The 15,735-nt window shown below is 40.6% G+C and overlaps 1 pseudogene; it reads left to right on the top strand.

Annotated features, from left to right (window-relative positions):
• The first annotated feature begins 10,652 nt into the window (after nucleotides 1-10,652).
• LOC120477432 (uncharacterized) lies at nucleotides 10,653-12,455 on the top strand (annotated as a pseudogene).
• Nucleotides 12,456-15,735: the final 3,280 nt, after the last annotated feature.

Here is a 15,735-nt window from a genome sequence, read left to right as displayed (position 1 = left end):
TTGAAATATGCAATACATTACATATTGTCTAGAATATGTTTAATAATTTTGAATTTAAATGAAAAGAGGCAGGGTTGTGTTTTATATTGAGTTTTGTTATAAATATATATCGTACATACATGCAGTGAATATAATCAATAGGCTATTCAAGGGGTACTCAAGTTCAGATGCCAAGGGGGCCACATTTAAACCACATAAAATGTGAAGGGCAACAAATACAACTTGCGTGGTAAGACTTTTATTTATGACAATATTTACAGTTTTTACTTATTTAGAAATGCAGTCAATTAGCTATCTTGCTAGGTAAGTCTAGCAAGTCTTTTTGCTAGTCCTATCTAAAGTAAGCTAATACTGAACGTGAAAATACCAAATCTGGAACAGTAAAGTGGATTAACAGTTTTCTAGCAATATTAATGCAACAATTTTTTTTTTTTTTTAAAGTTCATACTCAGAGTATTAAAAACCTCCCTGCAAGGTACGTCTTGCTAGTCTTTGTCCAATTTAAAGTAATACTGGGACATAAAAAAAATAATAATAACAATGACATTTAAATGGACCAACAATCGAGGATTAAAACACAATAAAGTGCAGGACTTATTTCCATTGTGGTCCTCTTACACATAATGTCAAGACAAGACAATTACATATTGTGTGATAATCAATGACAACATACTGTACGAACATTTTCTTAAATAAGCAAAATTACAGATGCAGGTAAATTACAGGTAACTGGCTCCTGGTTCTATTTCGCTACCCTCTCTAATAACCAATCCTTGGTCCTCTTTTTAAAAGAATTAATGCTTAAGATTACTTTAATTTGCCAGTCTAACTTGTTCCACTGAACATATATTTTAGCCTGGCTGCACCCTCCTACGCACTTCCGCTCAATTTCATTTTCCTTCAGTACTACGTCTGGTACTGCTGTGTATCGTTAGGTTTCCAGAATCATTTTTTTGTAGGACCAATCAGCGAATAGAGGGAGTGGCTGAGAAAGATGACGTTGATGTAAGCGCGTCAGTTTGAGTTCAGTAATGGCAGCGGAGAAAGACGTGAGAAAAGCTATTCGGTCCGTTGTTGGAAAAGAAACTGCCGAATATACAGAATTTAAAGCCGGATTGTTATCGTCTCACCTCTTGTTGCACAACGGAGGACCAAGTGAAGGAGGCGGAAAGGTTGGAGGTTTGTGCTGGGCAGCTCGTGCACGATGACCGTGACATTTTGGACGGACGGTTTAGCCTGGTGTTCGCGGTGTTCGGAAGCCCCGAGTCCTGGCTGCTAAACTATTGTTGAAGATCCGCTCAGGAGTCATGTCAGTCGCTCATATTCCCAACTGTAAATTTACTGATTCTTGTGATGAATAGAACATTTTGACCCCTTTGTGCACTCGTGCAGGAGGTTGGTGTGTCAGTTTTACATGTTGTAAATCATACAAATTGGTTGTGATTTTTTAAAAATAATTGTCATCAATAAAAATGTGAAAAACCATACTTTGAAGATATTTGATTTTCAGTTTTAGATGGCAATGGTTGATTTGTTTTAATAAATAAAAACTAAATGCCACATAAAAATGTACAAACACATACTTTGAAGACCATAATTAAGGTAATTAAGAAACAATAAGACGTAATATGAAAAATTGTTGTTTATTACACATCTGCAGATAGCGACAGACTGATCATTCACTGTAGCTGCTACAGCATTTGCGGCAGATCAGAAAACGACCACAGCGGCGTATTTGTAATGATTAGACACAGCTTCCACCGTTGAATGAATATATCACTGTCCTTCGTGTCAAATATACATTTCGAATTAATAATTGTTCCTAGATTAACAAAACCTGCAGCTCTCGTTGACTGAAATCCTTTTGTAAACATAATCCTCTGATCATTCGGACTTGTTGTTTCCAGCCGTTTCGGCGCGTGACATACGTCACTCACGACCACACGTTAGCGATTGGCTATGGCAGATCGTGAGTGACTTTGGGCAGATCCAATAGATTTGAACTTTAATAGTGAACCCGCCTACAAGGAAGGAAACGTTTCTCAATTGAGAGAGGCCAGACTCTATGTGCAAATGAAATGTACTAGAGTCTGGTTGAACCAGGCTACATATATTTGCCCCTATATAGGCAAATGTTTTTTTTCCTAACATTGTCTTGAATGCATAAGGACAGAGGTCTGATATATTGAGCCCGTTCTCATCCCAAAGCGCCATATAGGACGCTTTTGCAAAAGCGTAAATATCCAACGCACATGGCACCCTTTAACGTAAAATGAGACGCAGATATATTTGGGCAGAAGGCGCCCCCTAGTGGTCTAACCCTTACCCTACACCATACCTAAACTTAACCATAACCGATGCGTCTCATTAGACGTTAAAGGGTGCCATGTGCGTTGGATATTTACGCTTTTGCAAAAGCGTTGTATATGGCGCTTTGGGATGAGAATGCGTTGGATATATTACACGAGTTTAAACCGTGTGTGTGTGTCCTTCACCTTAGTAATAAGACCCAACAAATGATTTGGGACTTTACCATACAATATTTTATGGGTCATGGTCAGTCTTGACATAATAACGCGTGACTCAACCGGAAGTGCATGCATATTCAAACTGGTTTAAAATTAAAGCGTTAGCTAAAATGATCATTGTTGACCTAATCTAAAAATGTAGAGTTTCTAGCTAAAAACAGCCAGTTGTTTACAGAAGATAACTCAGCACTCAGGTTACTCTCTAGAATGGATTGTTGTTTATGAGACATTAAGAGTGCAGAGTCATCTGCATATAAAAATAGTTCACATGAACAGGAGTCGGCCATATCATTAATATAGACCATTTCACAAGATGTAAACAACACAGGTCCAGAAGCACTTCCTGTTTCAGTTTTTTAACACTACATAAAAGCTGGGATAAAATACAACCAACAGAACATTTAAAACTGAATCAAAAATTTAAACAAACATCTTTAAGATGTTTTCTTTACATGTGAAATAAAGAAAACGGTTACAAACTGAAACAGGAAGTGCTTCTGGGCCAGTGTTGTTTACATCTTTTGAAATGGTCTATATGTTAAAAATAATGACGGTCCGAGAATACTTCCTTGTGGAACACCACACTCAATTATACAAGGATCTGACATTACTCCCCCTAAGGCTACCAGTTGTTCCCTCCCTGATAGGTAAGATCTAAACCATCTACAGGTGGAGCTGTCTGCCCCTAATGCCAAGGTCAGACTGCATGATTTTAGCCACAATTTTGGCTCGCCGACAGGTTTTGAGATATCGCCAAAATGCCCGAAATCACAGGCAAATCGGCGCTCGTTCATGCGAGTGACAATCACGCAGTGTGAATGAGCAAAGACGCGATCTAAAAGAGAATCACCGACGAGTCGCCGACGCCCGTGAGATATTTGGCATGCTAAATATCTGGACCTGTCGGCGATTCAAAATCCTGCTGTGTGAAAAGTGTTTTGACTGAAAACTACATCGGTGATTACCGGCAGCCAGTGAGAGAGCAAGATACAGAGCAGCAGGGAGTTCGGGGAGGAGTTATAGATCATATATCAACATGCATGGCATTGATTCAGAAAAAAAGATTTCTTCACGGTCTATTTGGACCCAAGAAATGGAAGAAAAATGAGTAAAAATTTGGCAGGAGCACCCACGTTTATTTGACGTTTCATCTGAGCTGTATCACAACCGGGTCGAAAAAGAAAAAAGTCTCACGTGAGAACTCGGTCTAGCACGTGTGATGTTTGCGTTGTTTCCTTTTCACATCTCACGTGTGTTTGTTGTGAAACGTAGTTTGCGCGCAGCGTGCTAGAAGAGTTGTCGGCGATTTTTCCCATTGTAAAGTCATGCAGTGTGAAACCTTCTGTCACCGATCAATCGTCCAGTGTGAACACAGCAGTGACTGAATGCTGGCCAAGATAGTCATGCAGTGTGAAAAGAGCAGCGACCCGACTACTTTGAAAATCATGCAGTCTGAACCCGGCATTAGGCCTCAAGTTTGGTAATCAGTCTGTCATGGTTCACTGTATCAAATGCCTTTTGCAGATCCAATAACACCATTCCACAGATCTCTTTTCCATTATCTCTTTCCCTGTGAATGATTTCAGATAAATAGAGAAGGCATGATTCGGTAGAATGTGACTTCCTGAATCCGGATTGGAATTTAAACATGAAGTTGTTTTTATTCATGTATTCATTTAATTGCTCATTGACCAGCCTTTCAAATATTTTAGAAACTGTACATAAAATAGAGACTGGTCTATAGTTATCGGGATCGTGGCTATTTCCCTTTTTAAAAAGGGGGATTACCTTGGCCCTCTTGAGGTCATGAGGGAAAACTCCAGTTTCAACAGACAGGTTAAAAATATGAGATATATGGGGCTATTTGGGCAGCGGTATCTCGTAAAAACCGAGGAGATAACCCATCTAAACCAGGTCCCTTAGAGCAGTCTAACTGTAATAGCTTTTTTCCATCTCCCCTATCTCAACTTTCCGTAAAGAAAATGAATTTGGCAATGCCCCAAGTTTATTGTAGAATGCTTTCACCCAATCTATATTAAAAAACCCATGGAAAGGTTGAAGCTTTAAGACCAGCTGTTTTGCTATAGAAGTAAAATAAATATTAAAATAATTAGCAACCTCCATCCAAAATTTTTTTTATCCGACACATTTGTATCTGCAGCTGTGGTAACTAGAGCAGAGCTGGCAACCCGAATGCCGCAACACTACTGACTCCGTGATTGGTTGATCAGTGGAGGGCGGAGCATCAGACCAAAACACAACATGACAGTTGAGGGCTGCAACTTCACTTTTTAAATGACAATATCCTAGCCGGACTACTGTTGTCAGTGATATAAGTATTTGAAATGAACATGATTTCTGAATGTCTAGTTACATATCAGGGCCATTTTATGATTATTTGAAATAAATTTCTTTCATACAGCTCCTTTAAGATGAGCATCAGCCAATAATTACACATTGCAGAGTAGAGATGCACGGATCAGCTCTAACGTCACCCGAGTCAGCTGTTAAAAACAAGACAATGGCGATTTTGTCATTAATCATTTTGTACCCAGCACACTTTTGGAAACATTGAGGCACGGATGTACCTAATCCAAACAAAACATCTCCAGTTAACTAGCAGGGCATTAATTTAGTTCGCTCTTAAATAAGAGATCTAGTGCTAAAATGTTTTTGAACTCAAGCTGAGCGTTTGTTGCCGCTGCTGTCAGCTACATGGCTCGCGCAGTCTTCACTCGGACGCGCGCGCACTTCAGTCGCCGTAGCGGAGACTCTATTTATTCCTCTATTTAGCCCATATAAGTTCCATTAAACATTCCACACACATCACAATGACGATGATTTTATTTTATTTTTTTAATAAATCACGGATTATCCAAAGTGTCCGCGGTATAGCCTGCCTACATAGAGTAATAGCAACCTTTGAGCTAGAAAAAACTGCATTCATCTTTTGCATGTCGCGGGCCATAAAATGAATGCCGATGGGCCGGGTAAGGCCCGCGGGCCGCCTGTTGAGTACCTCTGGGCTATACGTTGCCTGAACCACATTTGTGTGCTTATTATGTTTAAAATCTATTGAAATGAAATCGAAAAGAAGTAGAGTGGTGTTTTATAACATATTTCGTTTTATTGTTGCCTAAAATGTACATACAGAGATAACCGGAGTAGCAGAGCGACCTGAGTGGTGCATTCGAGAACGCTTTTCCATTAGCAGAATTACTGGACTCGCATCCTCGGGATCATTCTCCTGAGTCGGACTCTACTTGGTATCGAGAAACGCCTAATGCCAGCGCTTGTTTCTTGTGAAAAACATGTTGAGAAACAAGAACAAGATCTGCTGTCCGTCATCTTTTGTTATTTACTATGTCGCTTTCTTAGTACGAAAATCGTTGAAACATTGATCGTTTCATTCCGGCAAACACCACACCTATCAAGTAAGGGTAGTGTTGGCAGTGGAACCGCAAGCCGGATCATGGTTTACCGATCTGACTTGTACTGTACTGTACTTTACCGTACCGCTCAGTGGAAACAAGCCATTAACGGTGCCCTATAATGTTTTTTTTAATTATTTTATTATGTTTCCTGGGTTGCCCTTATAATGTTAGTATGTTTTTTAGATCAAAAATAGTCATAATTTAGAAATAAAAGGCATTTTTCCTAGCCTGATTTTAGCCTCTGATTTGAACACCCGGTTTGAAGGGGCGTGTCTGCATATGAATAATTTTACTACTGCTATGATACGTTTTTACTATTACAGCAATCGAGATTAACGAATCGTGAGATGTTTTTAAAGTATTTAGATCTATTCCCATCACATAAAGTGTTGCTGTGCTGAGCAAGCAGAGGACAGACAGTCTGTCGATCGCGAGAATGAAGATCTTATCATTGTAATGCAGTTTCTGCTCTCTCTAGTCTAATGCTTTTTCACCAATGCCAACACGATCATGTAATACAGTAAGAGCTTCGTTGTGCAGTGTAACGTGCGTCATTGAATTCATAACGAGTTTGGCAAGTGTCCAGATAAACTCGCGCTGTGTGGAAAGATATTGATCGCTTTCTGTATATAATTTATTCACAATTATTATTTTTTCATCCTACTAAAAGAAACGATGTGAAGTCCCTGGTTTGACTTACTGATGCATAAACAGTATTGAACGATTTTGAGTGAAAGATTAACGTTACCTGTCTGAACTTGAACAACAACAACACATCAGCTCGATCCGAGGCCAGCTCTTAGGAAGTTAAGGAAACAGTCTTCAGTGAAATGTTTGGAAATTTCCAGAGAAAATAAAATTAAATTAATTTCTTCAGAGGCTCGGATGAAGGAACTAAAAAATACTTTTGTATTCATGTGTACATCCAAACACTGATCGACTGCCATGCTTCGACTGCGCAGCTCCGTCTCGTCTGTCACTGAACATGGGCTGGCATATGCAAATATTTTGGGTCATACATATTAATGATCCCGACTTTTACGTCAGAGTCGGTATTATGTGGAGATTCGCCTGTTTTTCAGGTGTTTTTCAAAAACGAGATATAAGTAAGAAGGAGAAAACAATGGTGTTTGAGACTCAATGTATGTCATGTCCATGTACTGAACTCTTGTTATGTAACTATGCCAACATAAATTCAATTTCACATTATAGGGCACCTTTAAGGTTATTGTTGCCAAGAAAAGAGATTGTTTGTTAGTTTAACCATTTTTTTGAATCATGTTTTTTGTATTTTAGGTGAATGTTACAAGTAAAGTGATCCAGTTGACTGAGGATACACAGTCAATGACTCGCAGCAATCAAAGATTGCTAAGACGACCCTATGAAGTGGCAGATAAAACCAGTGGATTATTGTTGACTGTCTGAGGAGGAGATATCCTTGTGACTGGGAAGTGGTACACAATTAAGAATGTCTCAATTCGTCAATTTGATGGTTGCACTTGTTTGTCAACTACCAAGCAGTCTGTTCTGACAATTGTGCCTGATTTAACAAGTGATGTTGCAAGTAATTGACCCATTTAACCTGTTTACCTTCAGTCCGTGCGTCGGCACACTGAAGTGTTTTATTTTTTTTTTATTTAGTTACTATCAGATTTAATGTTATACCTATGAGTGATTCCTCATTGTTATCACCCACTGCACTGGGGACAAAGAAATGTTGGCACAATCCTAAATGCTCTTCCAGGATGTCCACAAAATTGTACACTTGAAGACCAGTTCGATCTGATAATCGGTTCAATCGGACTCAGTGTGCAAGAGGTAAAAACGATATAAATACTGTTCGTTTTCTCACACAAACCACTCGTTTCGTGTCTTAGGCCATCAGTGTGTACTTACATTCACGAGTCATTAAATCATGTTTAATTTGGACTTCTCTGTGCATGCTCTTTGAGGTGGACACACTTTCAGATGCTCATTCATGTTTATTTCACGCTGTAACTGGTATTATTAAGCCGGTGCTGCTGCTTCTCTTGAGCTGCGCCAGAGCGATCTCACGCCACAGCGCCAAAACGTTACTTATGTTTTTGAATTTCTAAAGAAAATGGACGTAATTTGAAATTTGAGACTTTGTTTCATATCAATAGTAACAAAGGACAAAGATTATTGTGATTTTTTGGATGAAGAAGAGGAATAATAATTAAAACGAAAACGATTTCAATAGGTGCATCCACACCTTCGGTGCTTGGCCCCTAATTAAAGACATTTTAAGAGGATTTGGGGCAAAATAGCTGCCCAGCCAGCATGTATAATCGGCCCGAGCTCGGCTGCCTCGCGGCGCCTGCGGCTTAGACTCGGCATCGGCGTGTGTTAACGGGCCGATTGTGGCCTGCAGCTCGCGCTGGCACATGCATTTTCTTTCCGGCTGTAAAGCACTTGGCCGATTCATGTTCACCGTAACTGATAACCAGGCTGGCAGCTCGCTCTGGCACATGCATTTTTTTACGGCTCACTGGGTTGATTCATGTTTGCTAACCCGTTCATGTTTGTATGATCTGGACCACTTCTGGAAATGACTCGGCTGGTTAAATCAAGGATGGTTTTAATGTAGCAATAAATAACTTTCTTCTTTCTTTAATATTAATAACCATAACAAAAATATTTAGTTGTCATGATCATTACGTTTATGAAATATAACTGTGGAAGAAAATAAAGTCGAACAAAATGTTAGCTGGATTAAGGCCAATTCAGACAGCACAGACAAACAGCAACAAACATTGTCCTAGAAAGTATACACATTTTGATCCTGTAAGAAAATGTTTATTATACTTATGTAAATTTTAACAGAGGAATGATGTGGGAATGTGTGGGTATAATGCTGAAAGCTGGGTCATTGTCTGTTGCTGAGTGAGATGGCTCTTAATATGAAAATGAATTGAGGACTCCGTCCGCCATTTTGTGAACGATGTGACCCAATAGGTTTTCACGACTCGTCGTGTATATATCAATCCGGAAGTCGGCCATTTTGGAGGCACAGAACATAAACAATGCCATTGAACTGAACGGGCTCGCATATTTGGCTGATTATTACTGCTGAATAATTGTCGATTTTTGGTCTGTACCTATCGGTTGCATCGGGAAAATACCTTTCGAGTTCTATAGACTGTCAAAAGTTAAAGAGAAGAGTGTAAAAAACTGATGAAAGAAGGCGTTTGTGGTGAGAGAGGCACAGCATCAGCTCATCAGCCACATCACATGTGTAAGTTAAACGAAGCTTTGACTATGGCTAAAATGCTAACGTATTAACTATGACTACATTCACACTGCCAAAATATCTTTGTATCCGATTGGAATCTGATCTAAAATGATGCCCACACTATTTATCGCAACTTTTCAGATCCGTTTTGTGAGTCCATGCAGCTCTCGGGCAAGACGGCACTGACATTGACACTGATGAACGGGTTTGCATTTGCAATAGATATGTTTTCTTATTAAATTTTTACAACATGGATAACGTTATGTGCACTGATGGGCAGTAACGCGTTAGAAGTAACGCGTTACTGTAATCCAATTACTTTTTTCTAGTAACGAGTAAAGTAAGGGATTACAATTGAAAAAACAGTAATTAGATTAATCCCATTACTGCCAGGGATACTTAAGTGTTTGTTGGCTTGAGAGATGGAATTAATTTAAGTCCTGAGGGAAATAATATTTTCCCCTCTCTGACCAGCAATAAGCAGAAACAAATTCGTACAGCCATTTTTAGTGCAGTCACTGTAAAGCTCAGAGGCCTAATTCGAGGCCTGTTTGACCCCTGCTCTCTCGGGCCGGGAACAACATGAAACAGCCTGATATTATTATTTAATATAAAACTAATCTAGGGGTATGTGTGCTTTCATACCCCAACACTTATTTGTCTTTACCATGTTCATAGAGGGAATGAGAGGTAATCAGGTTAGCTGACCTCTTTGCCGTGGTGAAAATCTGGCAGCACTTTACCAGTTTTCAACTTGGATTATTTTATTAAAATGAACGCATCTCAGTCATTGTTTATGCTACAGACAAGTTTTGCACATCTATTGAAAGCTTGAGACCTGCACTTTAATGTGTTTGCATTGAATTATCTGTATCTTGTTCAGGGAGTTGATAATACAGACTAAAGTTGCGGCTTCACCGCTGAACTCACCCCAGGCCTTTGTCGTTACTGTTTCTGCTGTGCTAAAACGTCTTTATTTAACTAAAATCTCAAGCTTTCTTTCTGCTTTTAGTATCAAATTAATCAGTGAGTTCGGAAAGATTAAGAGTTGAGAAAGATTATTTCCCTCAGGACTTAAATTAATTCCATCTCTTAAGCCAACAAACACTTAAGTATCCCCAGACACCCATTGTATAATACTGCGATCTGATTGGCTGGTTTGAGACACTCAGGAGGTTTATCTGGGAAGCATTCTGCTAGAGAAATCACTTTTCTTCAAATGATTCTATTGTGCTGATCTGCTGAGGACTCCTGGATTCTGCTGAGGACATCTGGATTCTATCTACTCTGCTGATCTGCTGAGAACACTTGGATCTATCTACTCTGCTGATCTGCTGAGAACACTTGGATTCTATCTACTCTGCTGAACTGCTGAGAACACTTGGATCTATCTACTCTGCTGATCTGCTGAGACCATCTGAATTGGATTTTGCTGAAATGGAAGGACAAGCTGAGAAGCGGTAATGTTTGTGTTTTTGTGTATTTTCTGTTGAGCTCCATTTCAATGGTAATAGGACAATGCCCTGTTCTGCTGCATACTTAAGAGTTTAAGGTTTAAGTTTTTATCTCTTTTTTAAGTTTTGCTGGTCAAGGGTCATATTAGGCCTCTGTTTTAAGAATTCACTGTCTTCATTCATTTGATTTGTAAGTTTTGGTGTGTCTGCTTTGTCTCACAGCCAGAAATCCAACCGTCGCATCATTCACTGCTTGCTGTGTGGGAAACCACAGGAGATGCTGTCGACGCATCTGAGCAGAGTGTGTATGAAAAAGAACACACCCGAAGAACGGATGGAGGAAACAAATAGGGCAAAGGAGTCTGCCAAGGCGTGGACACGGCAAGCCAGGAACTGGGACTACAAGGAGATGGTGAAACGTTACCCCCACAGACCATCCAGACTGGCTCTTCTGGAAGAGCTTCGCCAAAGAGACTTTTTTGTGGCTAATGCTCCTGAACAGGCAGACCTGGACTCAGAAGAGGCGTCCACCAGCACGGCGTGTGAACCTTCTGGAGCAGCCGGTGGCCACTCTGAAGCAGCCGTTGTCAGCTCCCTGACACGGTATGTAATTATCTGTAATATAATTATGTTATAAATCTGTTATAATAATAATGTTTCTCAACGCTCATCCATCAGTTCGTTAGTTTGTAACCTCCAAACCTTTTTGATATTGCAGCTCCTCTTCTGACGACTCTGGTGAAGAGGGCACCCAGGCAGTGAAGAGAAGGCGGGTGGAAGAAGAGGTTGGCAGCCCAGCCCCGGACTTAAATGCTTTCCTGCAGGCCTTCCCTGTGGGAATCACTGGCCAACCACCCAACAAGACCCAGAGAGAAAAAGCTGGGTTCCCCGGCGACAGAGTCTTTTATGATAAGTGGAGGGCTCTGCAGTACAGCCTTCGGGAGCAACATCTTTTGTGTAAGTGTATATACTTCCTTATGATCCAATGATTAGATTTGCTCCAACAGAAACACTTAGAACTAGTATGTGAACCTGAATTTTAATTCAAATGTGCTCTCTTTGACAGCAAAATTCTCAAGACGTACCCCAACTGCAGCGATGGTGGCCAAAGTCATAGATGCAGAGGGCTGGACGGCCAATCATCCTCGTCCAGAGGACATCATGGCGAAGTGGAGGCCGCTCAGCAGAGCACAGGCGGAGAGTAACCCGGGCATCATCAAGAGGGTGACCAGGCAGAAATGGTCGGGTCTGGCTGTGAAGGCCTTTGGGGAGCAGAAAGGTATGTACAACTGTCTTATGAGCACAGTAAAATCCATAAATAAAATGAATATAATAACATCATGAACAGCACATTAATGACTCCCTCTTTTTGACCACAGGCGTTGTTGCAACCAAGGCCTTCGGGAAGGGCTCCATCCTGTGTGATTTCCACGGAAAGGTGATCACAGGTGCTGAGGGCAGGGAGATGGCAGAGACGCAGGACCAGCTGGGAAACCTGTTTTTCTTCAAACATGGCGCTGACGAAATCTGCATCGATGCGGAGACTTTCCCCTGTGAGTGCCACCCGTCTCTGGAAACCATCGGGAGATGAATTACACACTCAAAGAAGAAGCACAACGTACAGCCATGCCACTGCATAGTGAAGCTTCAGGGGGGAGACAGGCACGTCCTGCTCTTTCAGGCCACCACGGACATTAAGAAAGATGATAAGATCTGCTTCGACCACGGCATCAAGAAGAGGACTTTTCGTGGGGAGATAGAGGAGCTGGAGTGGCTGGACATTTGATTCTTTACAATTTGTGTCACATTTTATGACACAATACTATGAACTATCAATGTTTTGTTTTTCAACTGTGAGCTCGCGAATGAACTATAAATGTTTGGACAAAATTGGGAGCTTGCGTATGGACTATCAATGTTTGGACAAAATTGGGAGCTTGCGTATGGACTTGATGTTCATGTAAAAGGAGCCTCAATAGCGTCTAAACATTGTAGTTTCATGTAAAAAGAGCCTCAGTAGCGTCTAAACATTGTAGTTTCATGTAAAAGGAGCCTCAGTGTGACCAATGAAATAATTGAGTTTGATCTACGTCCTGGAGCTGGAGTGGTTGGATCTCTGACAACCCGGACAGACTCTATTTTTTCAGACTGTGATTTTGCCGGACGTCTGCTTGCCTCTCACAGACCATGTGTGACAAATTTAAATGGAGCCTCGTTGTGAACTGACAACCCAGACAGACTGTATTGTAAGTAGAGTAGAGTACTTGTTGTAAGTGTATTGTAAATACTTTGAACAGTATTGTACATGAATTTATGCTCACTGTACATTAGTAAAATAACCTCTCTGTTTTTGGTTTACCACAGCAGGATTTTGAAGAGGGCACCACGCACTCTACCCGGGCATCCCAGGACAGTGTCTCCTTCCATCGTCGGCTCCTCAGAGCTCCTTGAGAGATGCTGAGAGCGAGCCAGAACCTGAGAACAATTTCCATAAAGTTACGCATCTCTTTAACCATTCATTCACATATTGCTCACCTTTTATACTACTGCTGAATCAGATCAAATGCATTAATATTATGAACATCAGCTATGCTAATTATTTCCCATCTGCCTTTCTGCTGTTATCTCGGGACGCTTGTCCCGAGAAAATAGGGGTTCGTCAGGTCCAGCTTGTATCCAGCGTGTCACGGAGACTTCAGATGCCCCAACGCCTGTGATTTGATGACCAAACGCCCGTGAAGAGACGACTCGACCCCTGTGAAGAGGTGACTCAACATCGGTGATGTGTTTTCCCATAAACTAATACATGATTAACTAACTGTATTTTTCTATGGACAATTCAGAATTGCACTATTGTGTAAAGAACTATACGAATAAGAATTAGAATTAAAGCTGCTATGCATATTTATTTTCTGTTTTAAAAAAATAATTTCCGTTAATCTGAATTCAATCATTCTTTTAACAGTGGGAGCCTTACGGGAGTGTTCACGGGGCCTGCATCTTCTTCCACACATTCTCAGATGCCCAGGAAGAGATTTCTAAAAATTAGAATACAGTGATCTCTATTCAAAACAACTGAATAAGCTCTAATCCCTAACTGTAAAACTGTGTGACGTGTTTTTGAGCATGTGATGAGGCTGTGCATTTATATATAATTGTGTCAAGTTTATAAAATGTGTAAACAACAAGCAGTGTACATATTCTTTTGGAGTGCTCTTTAATATTGTTAATAAAAAATAATTTTCACAAACCTATTGTTGCATTATGATTGTTTGTTGATTATGCTGTAGCTTATGGTTTTCGATTTAAATAATCTCCTGTTAAAAATCTTTTATTAATATAAGTATTGTCTGTGACCCTACATTCACCAAATGTTAGAGTGACTGAGATAAAATAGGACTAAAATAACTTTAACTTGTCATTTGATTTTGATTTTTCTACAGTATTTTACAGACAGCTGTCAAACTCTGTTGCAATTGTGTAAACTTTTCGTTTGATTTTTATTTCTCTACAGTATTGTGCCAACAATGAAGAGATGGAGGACTTATAATTTATTTTAAATAAATATCATTATGGTCTACTCTTCTTATTTTTTGAAATATATTTCCAAATCTGTCGAGGTTTTGCAGAGATATTTGCGTGTTATTTGTGTGTCTTGTAACATTGAGGGTGCAGCCATGTTTGTTTAGATGCAAAGCCCTCTGGGATATGACGTCTTACCTTGTATTGTGATCAAATCAAACAATTTTTCAAAGCAAACTGTATTTTATTAAAATTACAATAAAGCAAAGTAAAAACTATATACACAATTAATACAGAAACAACAAAGAAATATATAGATGAACTCAATTGAAGCTTTAACAAGTTAAGAACTATATATACACACACACACAAACAATAAAAAGCAGAAAGACACTTTAAACATTAAACAGTGCATCTGTTACAGACAGAGATCCCTCCAGTTGTCTGGCACAGGATCCTCCGAACGCAAGCGCCTGTTGAAACATACAGAATGATAATGAAAAGTATGGTTAAATAACATTTTGGAACAAAACAAAATAGAAATGGGTATCCAAATGTACTTTAAGCATAAATGTTTGCCTAAAAATCTATATATTAACAGGTATATATAAAAACAGGTGATGCAAACTTACTCGTTGTGCTGTGCTCGAAGGCCACCCTGGCCTTGCCATCTTCGAGGACACAGGATGGCCTGGTGTATTCCCTGTATTGGTATCCCTGTATACAGGGTTATTGCGATAAGCAAGGGATGCGATCGCCGAATTACCCAGGTCACATGGGGTAACCGCATCTCATGTCTGAGCGGTATTTCATCCCCGACCCATCTTCCTGGTTGCAAAAAAAAATGTATATAGTTTTTTTTAAATTAAAATGATCAGAAATGGGTATCCAAATGTACTTTAAGCCTAAATGTTTGCCTAAAAATCTATATATTAACAGGTATATATAAAAACAGGTGATGCAAACTTACTTGTTGTGCTGTGCTTGAAGGCCACCCTGGCCTCACCATCTTCGAGGACACAGGACGGCCTGGTGAGTCCCGAGGTGGGCATGGCATCGCGGCTCGCTCCGAGTTCCAGTGACTCCAGCATGCCGCCGAACCTTCTTCCCGTGGTCGAACCTCAGCTTTTTACAGACCGGTGTCCCTCTTCAGCGAGTTTCCAGGCATCCATGTGCAATGGGCATGCAGCCGCGGGTTCCTGGACAGGAGCCCAGCGCCCGTCAATTGTATCATGCACATCAATTGCCTCGAGCTGCTGGCAGTACGCCTGGCCCTGCACCGCTTTCGAGCGCTGCTCAGGGGTCAACATGTACTTGTCCGCTCAGACAACACCACTGCAATAGCGTACATCAACCACCAGGGTGGTCTACGCTCACGCCGGTTGTCGCAGCTCGCCCGCCACCTCTTGTTATGGAGTCAGAAGCACCTAAGGTCCCTTCATGCAGTATACATTCCAGGAGACCGGAACCAGGCAGCTGACGAGCTGTCACGGATCCGCCCTATCTCCGGCGAATGGCGACTCCATCCCCAGACGGTCCAGCTG

This window comes from Pimephales promelas, chromosome 2, assembly GCF_988280905.1.
Source record: "Pimephales promelas chromosome 2, fPimPro1.hap1.1, whole genome shotgun sequence".
Lineage (NCBI taxonomy): Eukaryota > Metazoa > Chordata > Actinopteri > Cypriniformes > Leuciscidae > Pimephales > Pimephales promelas.
Note: the sequence above shows the minus strand (reverse complement) of the source record. Positions and strands in the feature narration are given on the sequence as shown.